The 24439-nt window shown below is 58.9% G+C and overlaps 1 long non-coding RNA gene across 1 annotated transcript; it reads right to left on the reverse strand.

Moving 5' to 3' along the window:
* Window positions 1-24139, reverse strand: LOC128900465 (uncharacterized). Its single transcript, XR_008463290.1, has 9 exons — window positions 21082-24139; window positions 20399-20496; window positions 19806-20072; window positions 19261-19627; window positions 10801-10904; window positions 8788-8903; window positions 6149-6196; window positions 4894-5065; window positions 1-87 (listed from the first exon to the last, which is right to left on the reverse strand). It is a non-coding gene; the product is annotated as an uncharacterized LOC128900465 (long non-coding RNA).
* Between the last annotated feature and the right edge of the window lie 300 nt (window positions 24140-24439).

Genomic DNA, 24439 nt, shown 5'->3' on the forward strand with positions numbered 1-24439 from the left:
GTGTCGTACACGCTCCATCTGCCAGGTAAGGGACCGCGGGGGCGAAAGCCAGCGCCAGCATCCAGCTGGAGCACGTGCTGCGCAGTCCTGGGCAGGCAGAATAAAGTAGGTATAATTTTTTTTTTTTTTTTTTTTTTGCATTGTGTAGCAGACCCGTTCTGAGCACAACAGGAGCAGAGATGGGACGCGTGCATCCATCCCCCTCCGCAGCCGCTGCACGCCAGGCTCCGCGCCGGCAGTGCCCGCAGCGGTGATGCTCCGCTGCAGGGAAAAACCCTTCCTGCACCGCCAGGCCTGCGTTAGGAACCGGTAACTGACCCTGCAGCGAGGGCCAACGACAAGAGCAACACGCACCGGGGCGGTTTCCTTTGCTGCTGAGATAATTCCCCTTCCAAAACTACACCTTCCTCACCCCCCCAGGCTGTGCAGAGCCCGGCCACATAGGCCTGGGCTCTGATTTACAGCCTGCTTCCGACAGAGCTACGAGCAGAGAAAGTGCTGATCGGGGAGAAAATGAGGAGCAGAGTGGGGAGAGGAGGGGGGGTTCTGCCGGGGAGGTTTCAGAGCCCCGGGGGAAGCGCAGCCCCGGCAAGGAGCCCTCCCACCCCGGCTGCGTCCACCGGCCGCGGCGAGGGATGCCCGTGGCCGAGGAGCGGGGCATAGAGCAACGGCAAGGACGAAAACCAAGAGGAGCTTTGGGAGGAATCGAGGCAGGGCCGGGCAGCCCTGACGTCTGCACAAACCCCTCCACCGGGCCCGTGTTCGCCGGGCGCGGGGCGCAGCCCGGCCGTCCTGCCCCGCTCCCAGCCTGCCCGCGGGGAAACCGGGCGAGCCGTGGGAGAGCGGCTCCAGCCCTATAAACTGACACAGTTGTTTATAATATTCCTAAGTGCCGTTGCGGGATGATAGCAATTCTCTGACAGGGAAAATTTACTTTTTTCCTTCTTTTTTTAAATAAAGTTAGAAAGCTGCAAGACCCACAAAAGATGTTTTGGCTATTATTCAGGGTTTGTTTGTTTTTCTGCTTCCTATAAGTGACACACTGAGGGCCATTTGCTGCTGGTAACGTTACAGCCTTATCCCGGTGCCGACAGCACAGCACTGCGCTCAGGCTGAACCGCGCAAGTCGTCTCCCTGCCGGCACCCGGGGCCGAGGCTTTTGCTGCTCCCCCTCCGCTGCCCCGTCCACCCACCCTCACTGCCTGGGGACGCCGGCAGCGCAGGGGACGTTGGCCGAGCAGAGAGCAGAAGCAGCACCAGCGCCGGGCTGCAGCGCCGGGGGGATGCCAGTCCTGCCGCTGCACCCACCCTGCAGCCAGCACGGGCAGCGACGGGGCTGGGAGCGATGGGGCTGCAGGGCAGCGGAGCATGGGGCATGGAGCATGGAGAATGGAGCATGGAGAATGGAGCAAGGAGGAAGGAGCAAGGAGGAAGGAGCATGGGGCATGGAGCATGGCGCATGGAGCGTGGAGCACGGAGAATGGAGCAAGGAGGAAGGAGCATGGAGAATGGAGCATGGAGCACAGAGCACGGAGCATGGAGCAAGGAGCATGGCGCAAGGAGCATGGAGCAAGGAGCATGGAGCACGGAGCAAGAAGCATGGAGCACGGAGCAAGGAGCACGGAGCAAGGAGCATGGAGCATGGAGCACGGAGCATGGAGCACAGAGCATGGAGCAAGGAGCATGGAGCACGGAGCAGGCAGCAGCCTCTTGCAGCTCCTTGGCCAAAGCGCCTGCAGCCTCCTGAGCCGCCCGCAGCTGAACTTCCTGGGAAAGCGGCTTGGATTTGAATGGCTGGAAGTTAAAAGTTGTTGACCTTCTGGATAAAACTTATCTGTGCACATTTCACATCCCGAGGAATGAAACCATTACTTTGTCATTACTTTTTGTGTGGAAAAACTCCTCCGTAGGAGTCAGGCGCTTTGCTGAAGACACTGCAACCTCCAGTTTGCTTATATTGTGCTAAAACCAAACAAACAAACCCTGGCAGACACTGGAGAGCTGCGGTAACCCTCCAAGCTACAAAAGGAGGAAGGAATTGTCAGGCCCTGGGTATGGGACACGGCACAGCTCTGGCGAGGCCGTGGGGCTGAGGGACAGGCACCCCTCCAGCAGTCGTGCCTTCGGGTGTCAGCAGCCGTGGCTGCTTCCCGTGGCCAGGGACGGGGCTGACATGTCACAGACCTGTCCTCTCCATCGGCCGAGGAACAAGGAAGACAGTCACAGCCCGGAGCAGAGAGCAGGGCTCGTGGAAACCGCAGCTGGACAGGTTGATGGAGATCAGGGCTCGTGTCCCTGCGGGGTGACACAGCATCACAGCAGCCTTTGCAGGAGGCAGGACGCGCTCGGCCCGCGAGGGATGCTTCCCGACAGCGGTGCTCTTGGAGGACACCCTGCCCCTCCATCTCGCTGTTGGCTGCATTGTCTGTCAGTGTAAGAAATCAGGCTGGAGGTGACAGTATCCCTACACCTCCTTGTCCTTGAGGAAAAAGCCCTGGAGGTGGTGACAGGATAATGCTAGCAAAGCAGCCAGGTATGACGGTGACTGCCATGGGCTGAGAGTCCCTTCTGCTCGGGGGCTTCCCAACCAAGCCCTCCTCACAGATGGACGCAGGGCACGGCTCTGCACCGCGCTCCGCAGGACGCCAGCGTTGCTCCATGGGAAGGTTTGTGAAACCCGCAGGACTGAGCCCGTGAGCACTAAGGCAGTAATTCCCTCCTCAGAGTCATTTTCTGCTGGTGATGCTGGGGAAGCGCTCGCCTGGTCCTGCCGAGCACCCCCCACACTGCTGGCCTCTCGGGGCATAGCACTCACACAACCCTCCTCCTAAAACCCTCCCGGCGGCACCACTGGGCAGAAACAATGCTGATGCCTCCGCAGCTCACAGCGGGTATTTCATCTTGGCCTGTATCTTTGGGAAACAGGAATTTAGACTTAGAGGACCTTGCGACTTTCCCATCCAAGTTCCCAAATCCCCTCCTGCCCCCGGGAAGCAGGGCTCAGCTCCGGGCTCAGCAGCGCAGCCCTTCCCACGGCCGCGGTTTGTGCTGCCCCGGGCACCGCAGCCCCGGCCTCGCAGCTCTGCGGGATCTGCCGAGAGCCAGGAAACAAGAGATGGGAAGTTTATAAACATGCCACAGATGGTTTATGGAAAGAGTTTATGAAATGCAACTAAACGTTTTATAAAGTGTCCTGATTGCACTCCTCGGTCACGGTGTGATTTTGATTGTAAATCAGAAAACGAGCCGGCGCTGGAGAACTGAAGGGCAGGGGACGGCCAGGAGGGCATGGGAGCGACACGGGTCCTGGGGGTTCCCTTCGGCACGTGTGCCCGGGGTCCTGCAGCCAGGACATCCGTGCCCCACGGATAACTAGTCCCAAGCGGGAGAGAATCGCCCCTGATGTGCCGGTGCTCCCCGTGCCCAGCAGCCCCGCGCCCTCGCCAGGGCCAGCCCCCACCCTGCCCGATTCTGCTTGTTTAAAATGCAGCCTTCGCTCTGATGATACGCACATTATGCCGCGAGGGTGAAGGGGCCGATGGGGCAGCGGGGGCTGCTGGGCTGAGGGCGTTTCAGAGGGACCCTGTGCAGTGCCAAGACCCGCGGGAACGCACCAAGCCCACGGCTCCATCGCCCGTGGCTCCATCGCCCCCGGCGGCTCCAGGGCACCGGCGCGGTGACAGCCGAATGCGCAGGTGGAACAAAGGGACAAACCCGCCGGCTGGCCCTGGGCACCTGAGGAGCGGCAGGGAATGTTGGCCAGAGAAGAGAAGCGAATATCAAGGGCTCACAATGAAACCACACTGAAGCGCGTGATTTCTGGCCGCATTCAGGGTGGCAGCACGCTGCCTCGCAAGCGCTCCCGGGAGGGAGCAGCGACGGTGGGTGTTTACTGGGGACGGGCACAGCCGCCGCAGGGCAAGTCTGAACCGTTTCCTCCCACCTGCGGCAGCCACTCTGCGTGGCCAGCGCTGGGACACTGCCTGTCACCGTCCCCGGGAAGCACAACCGACCCGCTCCGTCCCTGGCTCCCGGCGCCGCAGCAGGGAGAGTCCGTCCTTGCCCCCGGGACCGGAGCTCGTCACAGTGACCCAGCCGGGACTGATGCACAGTCAAACACCTCAAAACTTGGAAAAACTAATTAACAAAGCCCTAAAGCCCAGAGTGCAGCACAGGCATCATGTGTCTGACATTTGGCTTCTCATCCCTGAGCTGCTGGTCCAACAGCTCGCGAGCCAGAGGTTAAGCTTCCCGGTTCCTCTTTTTGATCTGCATCATTCACATTTTTCCATGTTGTTGGACACAATCAAAAAAAAAAAAAAATCCCTTTGAATTAGCAGTCAGGGCGAGACTCTAATTGCTTTCCCAGCTCCTCCCGTGTCAGGGCCGGATGCTGCCCAGGGACCTGCACACACCCGCTCAGCCCAGGAGCTCCACGGGGGAGAGAAGAACAAGGGCTGCGGTATGGGGTGGACAAACAGACAGCGAAACCCAGCTGAACAGGCTCTAATGCGAGCACCTTCGCACCAGCAGAGATGCTGCCTGGGCACCCGACATCCCCAGGGATGCTGCCTGAGCACCCAACAACCCCAGGGATGCTGCCTGGGCACCCGACATCCCCAAGGATGCTGCCTGGGCACCCGACATCCCCAGGGATGCTGCCTGAGCACTGTCCCCGAGCCCCACAGGCAGAGCAGGGCGGGGATGCTCCCGGCCACGCGTGGCTCCGCGTGCATGGGCCGACTTGGCAGCCGTCTCTCTATCCATTACCAGCTAATGCAATGGAACTGGCTGACAATGGGCTCAGCAGCTGCCAAAATCCAACATGCGGCCTGCAGATGTCCCTGGGACCGGCAAACCCTGCTGGAAGATCCGTGCGGTACGAAAGGTTACCCTCAATTTGCTTCAGATGCTGCTCGCGCCGTTCGACAGCCATCATTGGAGGAGGGGGCTCCTTCAGAGAGAAAAGCATAAATCCAGCTCTGCCGCCAGACTGTTGTTATCTTCTCTGGTTCACATTAAGTGACTGGGGTCATTTTTTTATATGTTGCAATTTGTCTTTTACCTGAGGGCATTACGGAAAGGAAAGAAAAAAAGGTGAACATAGCACGAAAGCAGGGAAGGAGCAGAGCCGTTAGTAGACAATTAGCTGAACTACCATCAGGTTCTCCCTAAAACATCAAAATGAAGATTAAACGTCGGCAGACACAGCTAATTCCTTGCCAGTGGGTCTGGCAATAAATCAGGGGCAGTGCCTGTGGCTGCAGGGCAGGAGAGGGCAGGGCTCATCCCCCCGGATGTTACAGGACGGGATTGGGACGGGAGAGACCCCCGCTGCCACCAGCACCACCAGCCTCACGTCAGCCCCCCCGGCTCTGCTTCCGAAGGCCAAGGAGCGGGGTCGATGCAAACACCCAGCACAGCAAGCAGGCAGGCAGAGGGTGATGATGGTGCCACCACCCGAAGCCACCGAGTGCTGGTGTTTCAGGCTCCGTGCGATTCAAACCCGATGCCTCATTAGAGCATCTGCGCCGTGTTTCCAGAGCCAGTGGCCACGGGCTGTGTGTGGGCTTTCATCCCGAGTGTGGGTTGACTTGGTTCAACAAGTGTTTAAAGAAATCCTGTATTTTATCAACTAGTATATTAAAGGCAAACGCACTGCTGGGAGCCCCAGGATAGGGAATGCCAGCACCACGCGGCATGGGGGGACACGGCAGGGCTGCAGCACGGGCAGGTCCCACTCGTCCCTCTCTGACGCCCGCATCATGCTGGCTCACCCGCAGCGAGCTCCGCATGGGGCTGTGTCAGTGCCCCCCAGAGACCCCCCCACAGTCTGTGCCCCGCAGCCTCCCCGGCAGCGAGGGCACGGCTTTGCTGGAGCCCAGGGAACCTTCCCACTGTTTCTCCCCACTTTAAACAAAAAAAACCTACTACTCACAGCCCTGCGGAGCCGGCAAAGCCGGCGACCCCGCTGGGCGGAGGCGCACGAGGAGAACGCTTGACTGGAAATGTTTACTGCGAAGATACACACAGAGCGCACTGGTGGGACAAGCCAGGGCGTATTGAGGTTCTGGCTTTGGAGAAGGGCACGTCCCTTGTGGAGAAACTGCTTTGGCGGGGGGGAAAATACAGGGTATCTAGCGCTTACCACAATCTCAGCTGCCCCCGAAACAGTATTTGCCCTTCCTTCATGAGCCTGTAGAAATAAACAAACTTGGATTAGTCCCAGATTCCCCTTCCCGAAGGCAGGAAGAGGCTGGGCAAGGGGCTGGGAGCCCTTCACCCTGTCCAGCCTGCCCGCCCTGCCCTGCCCGCGGCGGCGGCTGAGGATGCTCCGCGCAGCCCTCGCGCTCCCCAGGGCCGCATCCCTCCGGCCACGAGAACCCGCCGGGACTGGCAGCAACGCCCGTGGCGTCGGCCTGCGTTTGTCCGCGCCCTTCTCCCGAAGCAAAGCCCAGCCCGGGACGCGGCGGAGATTTATTTCTCCTGACAGGCACCACACACGCCGCTATTTTTCTTCATTGCTCTTGCCACGGCTCTTGCCACACTGGGCAAACTTTGGGGTTGGCCGAGAGACAGCGTCGGGGAGGGGTGAGATGTGAGTTGCTTTCAGACGGTTCATAAAATTAACATCCCCAAAGGATCCCGCTGTTTGCAGAGGTGACATCGGTGGCTGTGCCGTGTCCGTTCTGGATGATTTCATCACCGAGTGACTCCTTACGTAGCTTTTCCTTGTCTGTTAAAGCAGGAGCTTACCTGCCAGACGCCCGCAGCGCTGAGGCCCTCGCCAGCGCCGGGGGCAGCGCCTTGTTCCCAACGAGGGCTCTGGGGACTCGACACCTGCAAAACCACCCAAGCCCCAGACTGTCCTGCACCGCTCTGCCGCGAGTGCCTCGCACCGACCGAGCTCCCCGGAGACCCCTGCGGTGCCGCAGCCCCGGATCCCCTGCCATGGGGAGAAAAACCACAATCTTGTCCTGAATTTTCCATATTAAAAAAGAAAACCAAACCGCAACTTCAGTAGAGATGTAGCCCTAAAGCCTGTGCTCTGCTGTGTTCTGATCAGAACGCAAGCAGCTCCATCAAAGCAGTCTCTCTACAAGACATTTTGTGATTAATGAAAAATATTATTTGCTTTTTGTGGAAAGCAGATGCATTTTGTGTTTCCACTGAAGGAAATTACAAGCTTTTAGAAAAAAACAATCTGATGAGAACCTGTGAAACCCGCCCTGTTTGGAGCAGCCACGGAGAACTCGATCTCAACACCCAGCACCGGACCTGGCTGACCACAACCACACGCCGGCTTTGGGTCAGGCTCTTTTTTTCCAGCACTCCGATCATTTTTTCTCCTGAGGATGGGGCTGGGAAGGACTCGGCCTTCAGCGCAGTACAAATCCCCCTTTCGGTAAAGTGTAATAAACTTCTTCCCCTGACACATAGGAAAATGTTTTAAGGCAAGACTTTATAGAGAGCATCAATCACTTCAGAGGTGATGGAATTGCTGCAGAATTATAAGCAAGTCTGAAGTGTCTACAGAGGACTCTAAACACTGTCTTCTATTTATTCTCTGTGTCCTTTGTAAATGTAAACTTCAGTGGAGCCCAGAGGCCCTTCCGTCTCCACGGCTTGTCAATCCAGCACCTTTCACCACCGCTAAAATCACAATTAAAAAAAAGGGGGATTACAAAAACAAACACAGCGCTCGCGCTCACGAGTGATGGCTGCGGACTGTTGTGCCGCCGCCGGCCGCCTGCCCCGGGAGCAGCGGTGGGATCCTGCCGGTGCCGTCGTCTTCCCACCCTCGGCGTGGACCCCCGCAGCCCCCTCCTTGCCCGGGACCTGCTGTCAGAGCAGGCAGGAGGCGCGGGAGGCGCAGGGCCGGAGGAGGGCGCGTGTCCTGGACACAGCACCCGATCCGGGCACCCACCTGTGAGCCCATCCCGTCCTCCCAGAGGGGCAGGAGGCAGAGAGAAAGACCCAAACTGCACCCTGCAGCAGACGGGGACGGAGACCTGGCCGGAGGTGTGCGCGCCCACACGCGCCCTCGCTGGGCACGGGCAGGTTTTATCTCCTGCAGACATTAGACTACCAGTGAGGACCGGTTAATGGTGCGCCACTGAATAAACACAGATTATGGCTCTGAAAGGCTCCGAGAAGATCAAGCAGAGGACAGTGCACTGACAGCGGGATGGAGCTGGGTGTGGGAGAGCCGTCCCAGCTGGAACACCGCTCCGAGCACCGTGCGCAAGAGCGGGAAGTGACTTTTGCTTCCATAGAAAGAAAGAAAAAGATAAAAGCTCTTTAAAGTTTTGAAGGGAATCTATATTAAAAACCTCTCTTTGCCAAAATAGCTGGAAAAAATTATTTTATACATTGAAATGTACCACAGCTGCTCTAGCAAAAAAAAAAAAAAAAAAAAGAAAAGGAAAAAAAAAAACACAACACCAAAAAATTTGAAAAATACCTTCCACGAGAGGCTTGATCCGTCCCTTGAGCATCCTCATCCCAGCCGGGGAACAAAGCCAGCAGCAACCTCAACACAGAGCCTGCAGTGGGACGAGCTGCAATATTTTGTCCCCACCTATGATGGGGTCAAGACATGCGTGTGGAAATAAGACACTGGGACCCTTCTGGTTACTGGCATTAGCAGGTATTTTGGTAGTTACAAGCAGCTCCTTTTTCACACAGAACTGTGGACATCCACGAGCATTGTTAACTCTGGGCAGACCTTATGTTAAATGGACAAAAAAATCCCGCTTTAGGGAGTCAAACCACAATCCGTGTTACCTGCGGCTGAGGGATAATCCCAGGTCCCGCTTGTTCTGCCACCTCGCTGGGAACTGGCTTTATCAGCCGGTGTGTCGCCGGCCCTTGTCAGCGTCTCTGACCTTCTCAAAAGCCAGCTGCCCCAAAAGACAATTCACAACACAATTAGTTTGACAGTAAAGCAGCATTTTCGGGGTCCCCACCAGCTCTAAACATCCCTCACCAAGTCCCCTGCGCCTCCCGTGACCCTGCACCCCCCGCAGGGCTGGTGTCCCCTGCACCCCCCCCACAATACCGGGGTACCCCCACGTCTCCCCCGCAGCGCCGGGGTCCCCCCGCACGGTCGCCCAGCGGCTGCCGACGGGCCGGTAGCCAGCAGGTAGCGCTGCGGGTCCGTCCCCGGCCCGGCGGGCTCCGCCGTGTCCCCGCACCGCGGCCCCGGGCCCCGCCGGCCGGGAGCGCCCCGAGCTCCGGCACCGCCGGGGGGGTTCGTCCTTCCGTCCTCCCCGGGACCCCCGCGGGTCCCCCCGCCCCTTGCACCCCCAGTCCCCCCGCAGGGACCACCGCCACGAGTGACAACGACCTTCGGGACTCTTCCGGCACAACCTCTTGTCACCAGCCGCACACCGGTGTCAGGGCACGACCGAGCATCTCCCGCTTCACGCCGCCCGCCGTCCCTCGGGGTTCCCAGTGGGAGGCGGGCGGGATCCCGCGGGGACGGGTGCGGGGTGCTCCGACAGCCCAAGACAGCCGAGAGCAGGGGTCAAGTTTTCCTTTTTGCCAGTGCCACCAACTGCCAGGTGTGACCCTGGGCACAAACTCCTCTGTTCCCCCTTCTGCCAAATAGCGCTTGTGACCCCAGCTCCCATCCCCGCTGCTGCCCACGTTTAACCACAGAACTGCAAGGAAAGGGTCAGTCTCTCCGTGGGCATTATCCAGCCCCCTCTCCACAGCAAGCCCCCTCGGTGCCATCACGGGAATTAATTTTAGCATTATGAGGGACACAAGGCAAACCCTTCCTTTCTGCACTGCTCGGTTCTCCCTGTCCGCTAACAGGAACGACCCCAGGGATGCCAGGACATGGCTCCCTGCAAACTCCCGCCGTGTGCCTGGGCCCGGAGCCCCTGGGAAGAGCAGAGCGCGCTCGGCTGCAGGTGGGGTGTGAAAACAAAATCTGCCTCTTAGGCAGCTCCTTAGCGAGTTAAGAATAGCCCCACAGCCATCTTTCCTCAATTGCAGGATCAGATTCCTCCTCTTAATGAATGGGTTTGATTTGTTCTAAGTTACAAAGGAGAGGAGCAGGGGTGAGGGAAAACCAAGCCTCAAATTCGGGCAGGTCCGGTACCGCGCTGCCAGCACCGCACACACTGCTCGCCCCTGGTGGGCTGACGCCGGGCAGCAGAGCAGCTCCGGCTCCTGCGTGTGCGCTGGGGACACTGGTGCTGGGCAGCATCGTCCTCACCGTGGCTGCCACGACTGCCACGGCACCCCGGTGCTTGGCTCAGGAAAGGTTCAAGGACCCAAGGGAGGTGGCAAAGGAGGATAAGTGCTGCAGAAGGGCTGCGGGGGAAAGAGATGGCATGGGATCTTCCAGCCTCTCGTTTCATCCTACTAAGGAAAAAACTTTAGGGCCAAATTTTCCAACACTGCCCTGGGAGAACAGGTATCGCTTCCCAGTGCTGAACTGGGAATGGGGCATTTCGATCCCATTTCTGACTCTGGTATGGCCTGGGCTGTCCCACGGCCATCGAGACTGAGACCAGCCCAGTGACCTTCAGCCTTAGAAGGATGAGCCTCTGCCCTCCTGCTCCAGGGCGCGTGATTAAATGCAGCTCCTCACTGGCGAGCGCCTCCTGGGCCAGCTGTTAACGGGAATGTGATCGTGGCCCACAGGCAGTTTCAGCTTTGCCGCTGACTCGGGGCTGCGCACCCAGCCGTCTCTGGCCGTGGGCAGGGGCAGCAGGATGCAATCACGTGTCCGGGGCAGTGAGACGGGCTGGCAGCGCCTGTGTGCATGTGTGGGTATGGACTCACCCTCGGGCACAAGCCATTGTCTCCAGCGCATGTCCCCTCTGCCAGCTCGGCCCTTCTCCCTGGGACGGTGGCAGGTCACACCAGGCGTGCTGCCGGCGGGAGGTCTGTGCGGACAGGGACAGGGAATACGGTCACGTTTGCAACAGGTCCTTTTCCTGGCACCCTCCAGAACACCCAAACATCCCAGTGGCCCCGGCACTCCACGCTGCCTCCGGCCGGGATGCCAACAGCTGATCCCTGTAGGATCACACCCACAGCCCTTCCCGGGGGCTGACCCAAAGCCCCCCCACCTCCCCAGCGCGCTGCCTGGCCTCCGGGGCTCTCCGCAGGCGCTGCGTTCGCACTGAAGAGTTGCTGTAGCAAAAGTGCAATACCAGCAAAAGCTGGCAGGGAATCCAGGGGCCAAGTCCGGAGTAAAATTCTGATAATGCTGTGTTTATACCAGAAATTTCTTTGGCAGATTAATCACGTGAGTGAAAGAACAGATGGGAAGTAGCTGGAGACACTGCAAGGGGAATTTCAGCGCAGGGCCAGGTTGGCAGCTCAACCCCCGCAAACGCCGCTGCCAGGGTCGCCGCTGCCCAGAAGCAGCGAGGAGTTTAAACAGGGATCGGCACCTGAGCAGAGCAGCACCCAGAGGCCGGCTCTCCTCCAAGAGGCAGAAGCGAGAAGCCGGGGGCAGCTCCTGTCCCCTGGCACACGCCGGCCCGAGCCCCCAGCCCCGCGGCGTTTGAGCAACGACGGGCATTGCAGGCATCGCCGAAGGACGGGTCTTGTGGTCCTGCTGCTGCCACAGCCTCGGCAGGGCACCCGCAGCAGCGCAGCCGAGCGTCCTCACCTTCACCGCCCGCTGGTTTTGCCAGCTCTGGACTCACGTTGCACTCGGAGTTTAAAAACACACAAGGTCAAAATTCCCCTGGGAGCAGGCGACGGGCCCAGGGCCGCGAGGCTCTGGCTGTCAATCAGCGGGGCCAGATACCAGCCACCACCACGGCCGCATTTTATTGCCCAGTGGTTGGGACACCGAACTCCTCCTGGGCTGGGGAATTATTCCCGGACTCAGTCACTCAGGAACGCACCACACGCTTGTTTAAACAGCCGTCTGCATCAGCCCGTGGCTGTGCCTGTGTGCCCGGCGTCCCCAGGGGCTGCCCAAGGAGCGACCGGCTGCCAAGCCTGGCAAAGGGCAGGGAGCCAATGTGCCAGGAGGTGAGACCTCAGAGGAAAGTGTGGGAAACGCTTCGCTGACCGCAGACGGCTGTTTGCCAGAGGCAATGGCCTTCCCATCACGTCCTTCTGCATTTGGAGGTGAACAAGACGGATTCTGGTCTTTGAATAACTGCAACAAGCCAAAACGCACCTTAAGCAGCCACAAGCAAACGGGAGGGCGGCAGCACCCAGTCAGCGCCATGCAAAAGCAACGGGACAAATGCTTTCCCCTAGTTCAGCCCTGCCATAGCACCCGTAGCAGTAAGCACGAGCTGTGGGAAGTTACCCCAGGACTATCTCTTTATGTTGTAGGTCCTGGAAAGCCACCTGTCTGAGCTATGGGATGGCCTTACCCTGCCCCTGCCCCCCCAGAGAAGGGCTGCGCTGCTCCGGCAGCACCCACGGGCAAGTGTGGTCCCACGCAGCCGGGGACCCGGTGCCCGGGGAGGACGTGGTCTGCACCTGCTTGACTTGGGCTCTGAGCGCTCCCGGGGCTCTCGTAACGTCTCTTGCAATAAAGCTGCACACATTTTTGCCAAGCGTGATTTGTGAGAGCCGAGGGCTTATTTCCAGGACACAGCAGCTTGCTGAGGAAACCCCGCTTCCCTGCGCCTGCGTCTCCCAGGAGGCTGCAGGAGAGAGCTCCGAGCCAAGGGAACGGTCTCTTGCAGAGCAAGAGATCCAGGTTGGCCAGGGCCGATCTGTGATCTCTTCGTAAATCTATTGGACCTGTCTCAGTGCTGCCCGCAAGGCTTGCCAGCGGCACCAGCCCCAGAGCCAGGAGCACACGCGCTCCTGCTGTTCGCACGAGGTTCAGATCCCAAACTCATCCGCAGCATGGCTGCAGCTCCCGCGGCGGGCAGGACGCGTGCTCGGGTGTGAGCCCCGAGTCAGCCCAGCACCAGGAGCCCTGGGACGGGCAGGGACGGGCAGCTGCACGGTCGGGGGTCCCGCTGCCCTGCCCTGGCTCTGCCATCGCCTCTGAGCCGGGTCCGGGGCCAGCCAGGCTTCCAGCCCCCGGCCCAGCACCGCACCCCATGAGCCGCGCTCTCCTCGGGCTGCAGCGGTGGAACATATGGGACCTGTTAGCTGGAAGCATATAAAATTCAAAGCTGTATTAGTCACTGGCTCCGTCATGTTCATTCCGCCGCTGGTAGACGCTACTCTTGCAGAAGCAACCGACAACTGCTTGTGTTTCTACTGTCAGCTCCAATAAACAACTGTGTTTAATGCTGCGGGGGGGAGAGGGGGCTCAGAAACCCGATCCAAAAATAACAAGTTTTAAGCAAGATATCCTCGCCAGCTTAATGGCTCCGTCCCTCCCCCAGTTTGCTGGGCTGCACTTAGAGGGAAGCGGGGTCTAAAAGCCGAGATGACCCATCGTTACTAAATCACCGGCCCCCCGCAAGCTGTCCCAGTAGCCCTCCCGCATCAGCCCGCCACACGGCCGCCCAGTTTTCGGCACGCAGGACCCCATGAATCACGTGCCATTAACATTCTCGGAGTGACATCTCCAACATACTCCAGGGATAAATTGGTTGCTGGATGATTTGCAAAGCATTTAGGCAAAATTATTAGTAGGTGCGTTGGTGGGGAGCCAAGGGCTGGATCCCCACGGGGGACGCGCTCTCGTGGCTCTATCGGGTGGTACATGCTCACCCCATGGCCCCGGGGAGCTCGGCCCCAGTGCTCAGCCCGGCACCCAGCCGGTGCCACCGCGCAGACAGCATCACGCGCCAGCCGGTAAACACGGCATAACTCTCGCCCTCATAAAGGGCTTAAGTGCCCTGGCGCTGTTGGATAAACAGGACCGTGCTGAACGCATACAGCGGCTTGGCAGAGGCCCTTTAGGCGTCTCAGCACCTTCACAAGCCCCCCTGTGCCCCGTGAGCGGCTCACCACCAGAGAGGACCTGCCACCCAGTGCCCACCGCCTGCCCGCAGCCCTGCCGCCTGCCCCACCATGGCCAGGCACCGGCAAGCGGGATTCAGGCAGCCCGGGGGGGAATTAGACATCAAAAGAAGGCAGGCAGGAATGCGGAAAGCCCCCACCATCTGTTTCGCACAGCCGCAGCTCCTGTACCCTGCTCTGCCCGCAGATCAGAGCGGCGGCCGATGGCGCTGCTCAGCATCTCCCCGCAGCGCAGCACCAGCCCCGAGCCCTGCGCAGCCGCAACGTCGGCGGGCAGAGGCGGAGCGCGGCCGTGCCAGGAGCGAGCAGAGGAGCCGGCGTTAAGGGGAAGGGGTGCCTGGCTCATGGAGCCAGCCCTGGGGAACCCGCGGGAGACGGGAGCACGACCCTCGGGTGGGAGCACCTGCAGAAGAGGAGGAGAGCGCGCGGGGACGTGGTCCCGTCCCTCAGCAGCCCGCAGCAGCACAGCGGGCACCGCCTCAGCACACAGATTTTGGCAGAGCACTGCGAAGGTGTCTGCTGGCAGAGCTCGCAGTGAGCCCTCCCGACACCCCGCTCGTAATGAGGTTTTCCCAGAGGAAAGGCAGGGCCTGACGCCTGCCCTCCTCCCCCATGCGCCCCCCCGGCTGTGCCCCGCGGCGTGGGGACACTCGCTCCTCGGCACCAACAGGATCCCTCCTGCCATAACCCACCACCAGACCTTCAGGAAAGAAAAATGGCTCCTGGTGCAGCGGGGCCGATCCAGGTGTCACCACCCCGGCATTAAGGTCTCCACGTAAGGGATTGCCAGCGGAACCATTAGTGGGCTTTCTGAACCAGTAACGCATCTTGTCCCAGATTAATAACACATGAAAGCAAAACGCCTTGCCCTGCTGTGGGTTCTGCCCCAAAATCAGGAAGGGTTTTGCAATGCTGCCTCAGGATACTACTTTCCCACTAGCACGTTCCCAAGGCCACCAGCTGAGGACGGGCAGCGACGTTGGTACCACTACACGTAGGCTTTATCACCTTCTCTCGTACGCTGCTCTCTCATTTTCCACCGACTCTTCCAGTTGAAGCTGCAGCCCAGCCGTGTGCAGACCGCGGGTCCCCTCACGCCCTGTGTTAGCGCAAAAGAAAAATACAAAACCAGCAAACAGACGCCGACGGCGCACTCGCAGCTCCCTGCCGCAGCCGCGCAGCCGCCTCCAGCCCGTCCGGGGAAGCCGCCGGAGCCGATCCCAGCTCTCCATGTGGAAACCCAACCCGCCCCCCAGGAGCCGGGACCAGGGCACGGGGGGTGCGGAGCGAGAGGTTCCCGCGGAGCCAAACTGGAAGAGACAAGGAGAAATAAACAGGCGGCGGCGAGGCGGCCGGCGGGGGTCCCGGGGGCACCCACCCAGCCCCGGCGCAGATCCGGGCGATAGCGGGAGCCGCTGGGGAGGGACCCGCAGAGCTCAGCGCATCTGTCCCTCATCAGCGGCACCGCCAGACCCGACCGGAGCCCCCAGGTGAAAAAAGAGCCGAGGTTACTCATGCTCACTTAGTTCAAGATAAAAAAAAACAAAACATTTCACAAGAGTCTCTCTTCATTACATTTTGGAGGTGATACGGAGTTCTGAGCTGTTAGAGGGCTGGGCAGCTGCTGCTGGAAATCCTGAGTTAGGGAGAGAAATGTCACCCCAAATTTATTGTATTTACTTTCTCCAGTGTTTTCAGAATTTTTTACTCTTCAATAGTTTATATTATACACATTTATCAGCTTTGCTTCAGGCTTTTAACCCCAGATTCACTGTCTCAGGTTATAGCAGAGAGTGATGAAACAGGTATTCCCGGGGCTGAACGCTGGCATCTGCTCAGGGGACGGGTTGTAGCCAAAATTTAAATTATCAAATGGCCAAAATGAACCCAAAACAAGGGCTGCTGAGCACTGAAATCTTCTCTGCCCCCAGCACCGTGGGCTTCCCACGGATCTCCTCACCTCCTCTCCATGTGGGGCTTCACAGCGGCTAGAAGCGCCCGCGCATTTTATTACTGGTTCTATCGACAGATTCCTTATTCATCAGCACTGGCTTTTTTTCTTTCTCTTTTTTCAGCGGAGAGATGGGCAAAAGCATATTTTGTCCAAAGAGGTTTGCCACTAAACCGGCCTGTTTTGTAGAAATCTTAATTTTAAAGAGCACTTACAATTCTCCAAGAAACCAAGGCAGGCACCGGTGGAACAAACCCCACCAGCCTGCGCTGCCTGTGTGGAGCCGGCAATGCCAGAGGGTGAAACTCCCCGAGACGCGGGGAAATCACAGAAGTGAGCGAAACCAGCGTTTAAAGCCTGGCAAACGGGTAGGTAATGAGTAATAATAACTCCCTGGCTGTGAAACTATTGAAGGCGGCAGCCCCAAAAGCAGACAATGGGATCAAAGCCAGGATTTCCCCAGGCTCGGGCCAGCCTCGATGGAGCGCCCGCCGGGTGCCCGCCGTAACGCCCGGGGGCCTTAAGCTGCTCAGGACAGTTCAAAGGAGCCTTGCACAGCTCCCGGGGGGGTACACAATTCCCAGCCTTTCTCGGGGCTCGCTTCCCAAAGGGAGGGGAGCAGGGCCAGCGGCAGGGGCTCCTGGGCCGCCCGCGGGGAGGGTGAAGGGGCCAGAGACCCCCGCGGTGACCCCAGAGCCTGGAGGGGCCGGGGAACCTCCCCCGGCCATGGGATAATGCAGGCTGCTGCTGGCAGGATTAGCCGTACAGCAGGACAGCTGAATCAGACGCTCAGCCCTTAACAGGATTACGCTCTGGGGAGCGGCAGTGAAAATACAGACACCCTGCCCGCGGTGCTGCCCCCGCAGCCCCCTCGCTCGCACAGCGTCCCCGCGGGTCCCCGGGGTGGGAGTTACGCTCCTGTTTTGTTTGAAATGTCATAATAAAGTGCTGGGCTGAACTCCTCGTGCATGCAGGAGGAACGGGCTCAGCTTTCCGCCAGCTGCGCGGGATTCGGGCTCCTCCAGGGTCCATCCTGACCCTGGCTTTCCAGCCGCCCCCAGGGCACCTTGCCAGGCAGGAGCAGGAGGCTGCCGGGCTCTGGCCATCGGGGTCTGAGCTCGACCCTGTGCCACCCCAGCAGCACAGGCGGCCGTCACCTTACCCACAACACCGAGAACCTGGTGAAACCCCAGCGAGCCCCATCCCGCGGGTTACGGAGGGACAGCACGTGGCAGTGCCCTTGGAGACGGGGTCCCATCCCAGCGTCACCAGGAGGGGGTCGGAGCCCACTGGGAGCACAGGGGCCGTTCCTCGGGGCACCCAAACACTGGGCACTGGGCAGGGACAGGGGTGTCCCGTCACGCCAGAGACCGCAACCAGGCGAGCAGAGTGGAGCTGGCGAGTCTTCTGCACTTCCAGGTCTGAGCCCCCTGCCATCAAGCAGGGGGGGTCTTTCAAGATTCTCTAGTAACCCGGGATCAAACCCTCCATTTCCATGGAAACACAAACCTTCAGGTGTCCAACACAAGGGGCTTCTCCGTGTTTCTCCACCGAGCCCGGATGCTTCCCGAGCCACACTCCTCACCCACCAGGATTAACTGAATAATCAGCTCAAAAGCAAATGACGAGCGGGGCGCAGCGAGATGCTGCTCTCATTACATCCCTCTCTCCTCCAACAGCAGATTTGCACCAGTCCAGCCATTTTTAAGGCCTGGGGAAGCACCAAGCAAGACGGAGCTGCACAATTTCCAGGTTAACAATGATTTTCACCTGCTCCAGCCTGCAACCTCCACAACGGCCCCCGCTGCCTGACCCTGGCGGCGGCACAGCAGCACGCGGGTTATCAGAGCCACCGCTCTGTTCTCGGCACACCGGGGCTGAAAGCACAGCTTGCTGCCGTGACTCCTTGGTGGATTTCAGAGAGGCTGGCAACTGAAAAGCTGATCCAATTTAGCCACAGTTCATTATCCGACATAGCATGACGCTGGGACACTCGCAGACATAATCCAGCTTCCTCCCGCCTTGCAGGATGTATTGACCAAAGGCAAGAAAACAGAGCATTAATAGCTCTCTGCTGTGCGGATGAATCCGGGCAGCAGCAATGAGATTCTTTGGGCTATTTCTACCCCATCTCACACAAGACTAAATCAGAAGCTTCTACAGACTTCCATTAAATTTCTCACCATTAATACCAATATAACAGAGATCAGAATTTGTCCTCTTTTTTCACTTTTCTGATACTTTAAAAAAAATGCTAAAACTCTTCAGCTTCTAGCTGAGCTTAAGATAAAAGTTAACCTCTGAACCATACCAGCATCTTTCATGTAAGGCACAATACAGAGAGGGCTTTTTACAGCAGGTTTAGATCAGTAACATGTATTTCAGCCTGTCTCCATTTGCCCCCCCCGATCCTGATGCCGGGAGCCGGGGACAAGGGAGCCACCAACCTTCACAACCCGCTCCAGGCGGCAGGGAGAACCAGGAATGCCAGCTCTGAGCTCCGAGCCGGCCCCGTCACCAGGGCAGAGGCAGTCACACCGTGCCAAGGAGAGAGGTCCCCAGCGAGACCCACGGAACGAGACCGGGCAGGACTGGGTATATTCAAGCGGAGAAAGAGGGCCCCGTTCCCCCTGCCCCCAAGAACACCACGCAGCAACAACGAGATATTAATTAATTAAGTCTCACAGCTCTCATGCTGGAGAAGTTCTAGTACATAAGCATTTTTAAAAAATATACACGTGTGTGTGCACCCCTCTGCACAGACGCACACCAGCGCCCGAAGGATTGTTAGAGTCCTCCGTACACCGAAGCAGCCACCGCCCCGTCCATGGAGAGGGGAGCTCCGCAGTTGAGAAGGGGAATAAGGGCGCTGCTGCCTCCCAGGGGATTTGGAGGAGGGGGAGCAGACCCCAGAGGTCCGGCCGCAGGGAGCCGTGGTTTCGCAGCTCAGGGAGCCCTGGCGCGGGCTGCTCTCCCGCTCACCGCCCGCCTTCGTGGGGCAGCTCCCTGGGCAGGTCCTGCCCGCTCCAGACGGGTCTGGCACAGGAGACAGACTGGAGCAGCCACGCTGGATGCTTGGAAAAGGAGGCGGCTGAAGAAAGCATGGCCTGGCCCTGCAGTGAGGTGTGCCAGCCCCCCAGCGCCACTCTGCGGAGGGTCGGTGTCCCAAGACTGAAGGGGGACTTGGAGCAGGGGACCACGCTGTGCAGGACACCAGCAACCAGATCCCTCGCGGGAGCGGCGTGTGGGTGTGAGGGGCTCCGCCACCCCCTGCCCATCCAAACCACACGTGAGAAACCGCATTTCCTCCCTCCCCGTGGGGCCAAGCAGCCCCGGCCACCGGCCCGGCCGATGCCCCGTGCGAGGCCGCCTGCGGGCTTTGTCATAACCTGTTATCTGATCTGGAGCTCCCTGGCCTCTCCTCGCAGGCGGACAGTCCTTCAAACCCATTCAGGGACTATGAGTCACTGAAGAAGCACTTAAAATCCATCCTGGATGATAAGGTTAGCGCTGTGTGCGGTGCTTTTCCTGCCCTAGTTTGGACTTACGCTTGGACTCTCCATGCTTCCGCGCTTATTCCACCTTCTCTTTCTCCTTCCAAATTCCCCGCCATGCCGAGCTGCAACACTGCGAGCTTTTCAGCAGAGATTCATCTGGACTCGGTGACCAGACGGGGGCTGCTACAGGGAGCCTGAAGCCAGGAAAGATGAGGTCTGTGCTGTTCACCGCAGGCCTGGGGAGGCTCGGCGTTACCTACTTCCAAGGGCAGAACAAAAAACATGGCCATTTTGATGACAAAAGCTGCTGCGATGCTGCCACCAGCCCAGGGGCAGCTCCTCCACTCACCCCAGGACCTGGCAGGAGGCTCCGGGGCGGCTCGGTCCCGGAGCTGGCAGCAGAATGGGCTTACAACGTAAAAGAAAAGGCAACTCACGTCCGCTGAGCGGGCACTGGCCGTGCCGGGTGAACTGGCCGCAGTGCGCTCGGGGATGCGGTCCCAGGCTCGGCGTGCGGGTGCTGCGCAGCCCCAGGTCCACACGCCGGCAGGTCTCTCACCAAGCAAAGGTGAGCCCCCCGTCCAAGAGCCCCGGGAGCAGCCAGCACCGAGCACGGGGTCACGGAGGCACCAGTAAATCCTCATCACTGCCGGGCACCCGTCCGAACTGCATCCGCCGCTCCGCAGCATCCCCCTCGCTATCGGCTGCGTAGGATAAGAAATTTGCCTTACATTAGCGAAATGATTATTCTTAATACTTAGACACCAATCATATTCCCGAGGAAAAGGAAACATAAATCCTTCCCTGCACTGACAGCGACAACCCACATCCCTAGACAGGAGGGAACTAATTAAGCCTGGTCTTTCCAGCCAAAGCCCAGCCAGCGTGTTTGTACAAGCTTTGTGGTCAAAGTATCTGCAGGATTTGGCCCTATTTTCCCATTTTTATTAATCACAGGAAAAATTCTCCATTTAGAAACAATGCCTGAGATATACCTGATAGGCTTTTCTTTTTCCCCTTGGCCACTTACCACTTGGCAACAGAGATGAAGTTCTGTCTTTGCAAAACATTTTGAAACCTGTTTCTGTTCCAATTCAGAATCACCCACCCCAAAGCTTTCCCGGTTATCTGTAAAAGAAAACCTAGAGAAATGGATGGCTTGCCATGCTTCAACTGATAAACTCTAAATATATTATTTTAACTGTAATTTTGTTTTGCATTATAAGGTAGAATGAAAATGTTAACAACCACAGAACAAAAAGTCATTGGAAATGGAAAAGGTTGTTTTGAAAACGAAGAAACGGAACATTTTTGTGCCCTGGGGAGCAACTTCCCTTTCCCCCAAAGCTTGACAGAGTTTCACAAAACATTTCAAGTTTGATGTGCTGCGGTTTGGGGGGAGCCGACCTGGGGAGGGCCAGGGAAAACTCCAGGAGCAAAGAAAACCGCTGGAAACCCAGACAAGGGGCACCAGTGCCGCAGCGGTACCGGTCCCTCCCGCCGGGCTCCGGTGCTCCCAGTGCTCCCGGCTTGGCTTTGGTGCTTCTGAGCCCTGTTTCGGCCACTCCAGCGGTGTCCAGAGGAGACGGAGGTGTCCCCGCAGCGAGGGATCGTGGCCACTCCAGGGACGTGGGACAAGCACCCGATGCCGCTCCGCTCCCGCAAAAACCCACCTCAAAGCTCTGCCTGGCTATAAATAAAGCAGCCGCTGACCTCGGAGATGAATCGGTGGGCCGGTGTCTCTGCGTGATGTCACCCCGTGTTTTTCCACAGGCCTGTCAAATTTCAGCCTCGTCTGATCTGCCGATGACAGCCGGGGCTCGCGCCTGCCAGACAGCACCAGCACAGCCGCGGCAGAGGAGGGAGAAGCCGAGAGCGGAGGCCGGCAGGATTTATGGCGGTTTCTCCCCGGCGTGCTCTGCTGCGCACACAATACACAGATGCCTCTGGAGGATGACGGAAACCGTGGCTGCTTGGCACGGCGCGGGTATTTTTAGGTGTTATTGCACCATTTCTGGCCTTCGGTGACTTTTATGACTAACGCAGCTGGATTTGCAGCAATCAATCCCAACCTGGCTGCTCGTGCAGACCGAGCAGCGTTTCGCCGGCCGAGAGGAGCCTGTCGGGCCGGCAGGTGGGACGGGAGGGATGGAGCCAGGGCCAAACCGATGCTGGATGGGTCCCGCGATGGGAAATCGGCTCTTCCCAGGGAACCGCACCTGGCAAAGGCCTCCAGAAAGGTACAAAATCTCCTGGGGGGAAACCATCTGACATCAGGCAGGGTTTTAATTTCACTATTCAGCCTTTTCCCCTGCTTGCAGCTGGACCCGCTGCCTCATCGCCTTCCCACATGTACCGGGCAGGAGCTGCCCACCAGCAGACACGTGCGGGAGGGGACACTGTCCCCACCTTGTCGGTGCCCAGGCACCAACGGAGGCCAAAGGGTTACCAACACCACGTGGCTGCAAAGGCGGGTGCTGCATATCCACACAGCAATCTTCAATTAATCTGAGAAGGAACAAAGCAATTAACAGGGGAACCAGGGGACAGACCGACAAAGCATATGCCGTCGCGCTGCTCAGAGGGCTGGCTCCTGCCTGTTTGTTTGGCTCCTGTTTCTATGGTGGTGGAGGCTGTTACGAAGGGTCAATTCATCGTTCTGGTTATGTGTAGCTATCTAAACTGTATTCTTAGCATCTCAGACCTCGGCGAGACAGCCAGGGGCTAACCGGGGACTGCTCAGCCGTTGGGAGTTGTCCTTCTTTTGGGGGATAAACGACCTTTCTTTCATAACCAAGTACTGAAGTCATCAGGGCTCAGCGCACCCAAGGCAGCGGCTCAGCACTGACCACACCGTCTCCTTTACTGCCTCCAGCGAGCACTTGGCTCTTGTGGCCATTGTGTCTCCGTGCCACCCCCAGCCAGGAACCCCTTACCTGCCCCCAGCCAGCCTGGGACTGCTTCTCCCCGGGCATCCTCCTTGGCACGAGCTGCTGACGCGGCGGCCCAGGGCCGGCTCCGGCGGCAGCGGAGCCCCCAGCACAGAGCAGGACACCCTGCCGTGAGCAGGGCTCTCGCCTGGGGCTCCGCTGGCGCCGCTGTGCTGGGCAGTGACGATGTCCAGCACCATGTCCCCGCAGCGCCCTGGCCCTGCCGTGCTGTGGCCAGAGGAGAGGAGCATGGCAGAGGCTGTGCCCCTCTGTGGTCACTTCTGCACAAGGTCAGGAGCCTGGTTGGGCCTCACTATCCATCCCAAAGTAAGTTCCCAACAAATATGTTTATAATGGGGCTTTGTTGCCTCAGAAAATAGGTTTCCCATGAGGTCAGCAGGCCTGGCACCGAGGGTTATCCCGGGACAGTGATTTTTCCCCTTGGGGTTCCAGGTGGCTGCGCTTATGCAAGGCCCCAAGTTATTCCTGGGGCTGCCACATGAAAGGTTAGCTTCCTTGCTGTGCCCAGCACGGGCATTTTGGAGGTGCAGCAATCCCTCTGCACTCTCGACACGCTCCTGGCGCAGCCCCAGCACCTGTGCCTGCGCAGCCAATGCAGGAATCCAGCGCGGCGGGGGGGCAGCTGGGGAGGGAGCGACCTCCCCACTCGCAGCGCCGGAGCGAGCCCTGCACACGGGGCAGAGCACCCTCACCCACGGGGTGATGGCAGGGGCAGGCAGGACCACACCGCTTTCGCCTCCGTGGGGAGATGGGGAGAGTTCTGCAGAGCTGGCGCAGCTCTGGTGCACGTCCCCGGCTGGCAAACCCTGCCCGATGGTGCTCGGAGCACGCTGCGGGCTGGATGTCACCTACGGGGCAGCTCTTCAGGACAGGGAATGCCACAGAGCGTCCTCGCCTGCGCATTTCCTTACCCTGCTTTCCCTCCCCACCAACCGTGCACTGTCCCTCTGCCCCCCACCGCAGCTCCATGCCGTGCCAGGCGTGACAGTGACAGCAGGCCCTGCAGCCGCTGCCCGTCGTGAGCAGCCGCCACCTTCAGCTCCCGGAGCGAGTCTCCAGAGTGACTGACCTGCTAAGAAAATAGAGAGCTCGTTCCTTTGAAGTTAATGAATCGTGAAAGCCTTTGAAAGCAGAGCCTTGTTTATTTACCCACCGCAGCTCATGTGGACGAAGCACCCAGACACCCTGAGCGCTGCTCATTTGAATGAAAGATCAAATGTGAGTCTCTGCCCGGCCCAGCCGCCACTGGAGGAGCGAGGGCTGCCCCGGCCTCCCGCGCCGCCGAGTGCAGGCAGTGATGGGAGAGCCTGACGCAAACCCAGGGAAGCCCAGGGAACAGTCCCTGAGCTGCCACTCGGGTCTCGTGGAGGACGACATCAGAAGAAGCAACCGGGTTGACAGAGGAATTCAGCACGCTGGGTGCAAAGCTCTGTGAAACACGGCCCAACCACGCCACCGCAACGCCCAAATTCAGCTGCGACCCTCCCTGCAGACACCCATCGCCCTCCCAGGGCTGGCACCGCTGCCTGCACCCCTGCCTGCCCCGCTGCCTCATGCCCTCATCCCGCAGCCAGTTGCAGCCCAACCCAGAAGTCTCCTGCCCAGCACCATGTCACAGCCGAGACGAACATGGCACTTGTCACCTCCTCCCCTCCCTTTCCCATCAGAGCAGGATACAGAGAACTCTCTGAGAACAACCCAGTAACGGAGAAAAGCCCATGAAACGGCAACAGCAGCGACCTCAGCACACCATCCGCTATGATGGGTCTTCTAAACAAATGCACAGCCTTCCACACGAGTCTATAAATATCTGCCTTTTCGGTGCAATCGCTTTATGAATAAGCTGTAATGCAATATTCCATCTGGGCGCTCAGACAAAAGGACTGCACCCTACCAGGACCTTTCTGTCACTGCAGTTTGCCACAGTATAATTAGATTATAACCAAGTGTGAGTTTCCAGTCCCCATGTCTTTCGGGCTGGGGCAGTGGCTCTCTGATCTGCAACAACAGGAATGGGAAGGAAGGAGCAGAATGAGCTGAGCTGGGCCGAGGGGAGGGGGTGGCTGAGGGCACCCGCCACCATGCGAAAAGCACTTTGGTGGATAATGAGGTTTACAATC

Source organism: Rissa tridactyla, chromosome 21, assembly GCF_028500815.1.
Source record: "Rissa tridactyla isolate bRisTri1 chromosome 21, bRisTri1.patW.cur.20221130, whole genome shotgun sequence".
NCBI lineage: Eukaryota > Metazoa > Chordata > Aves > Charadriiformes > Laridae > Rissa > Rissa tridactyla.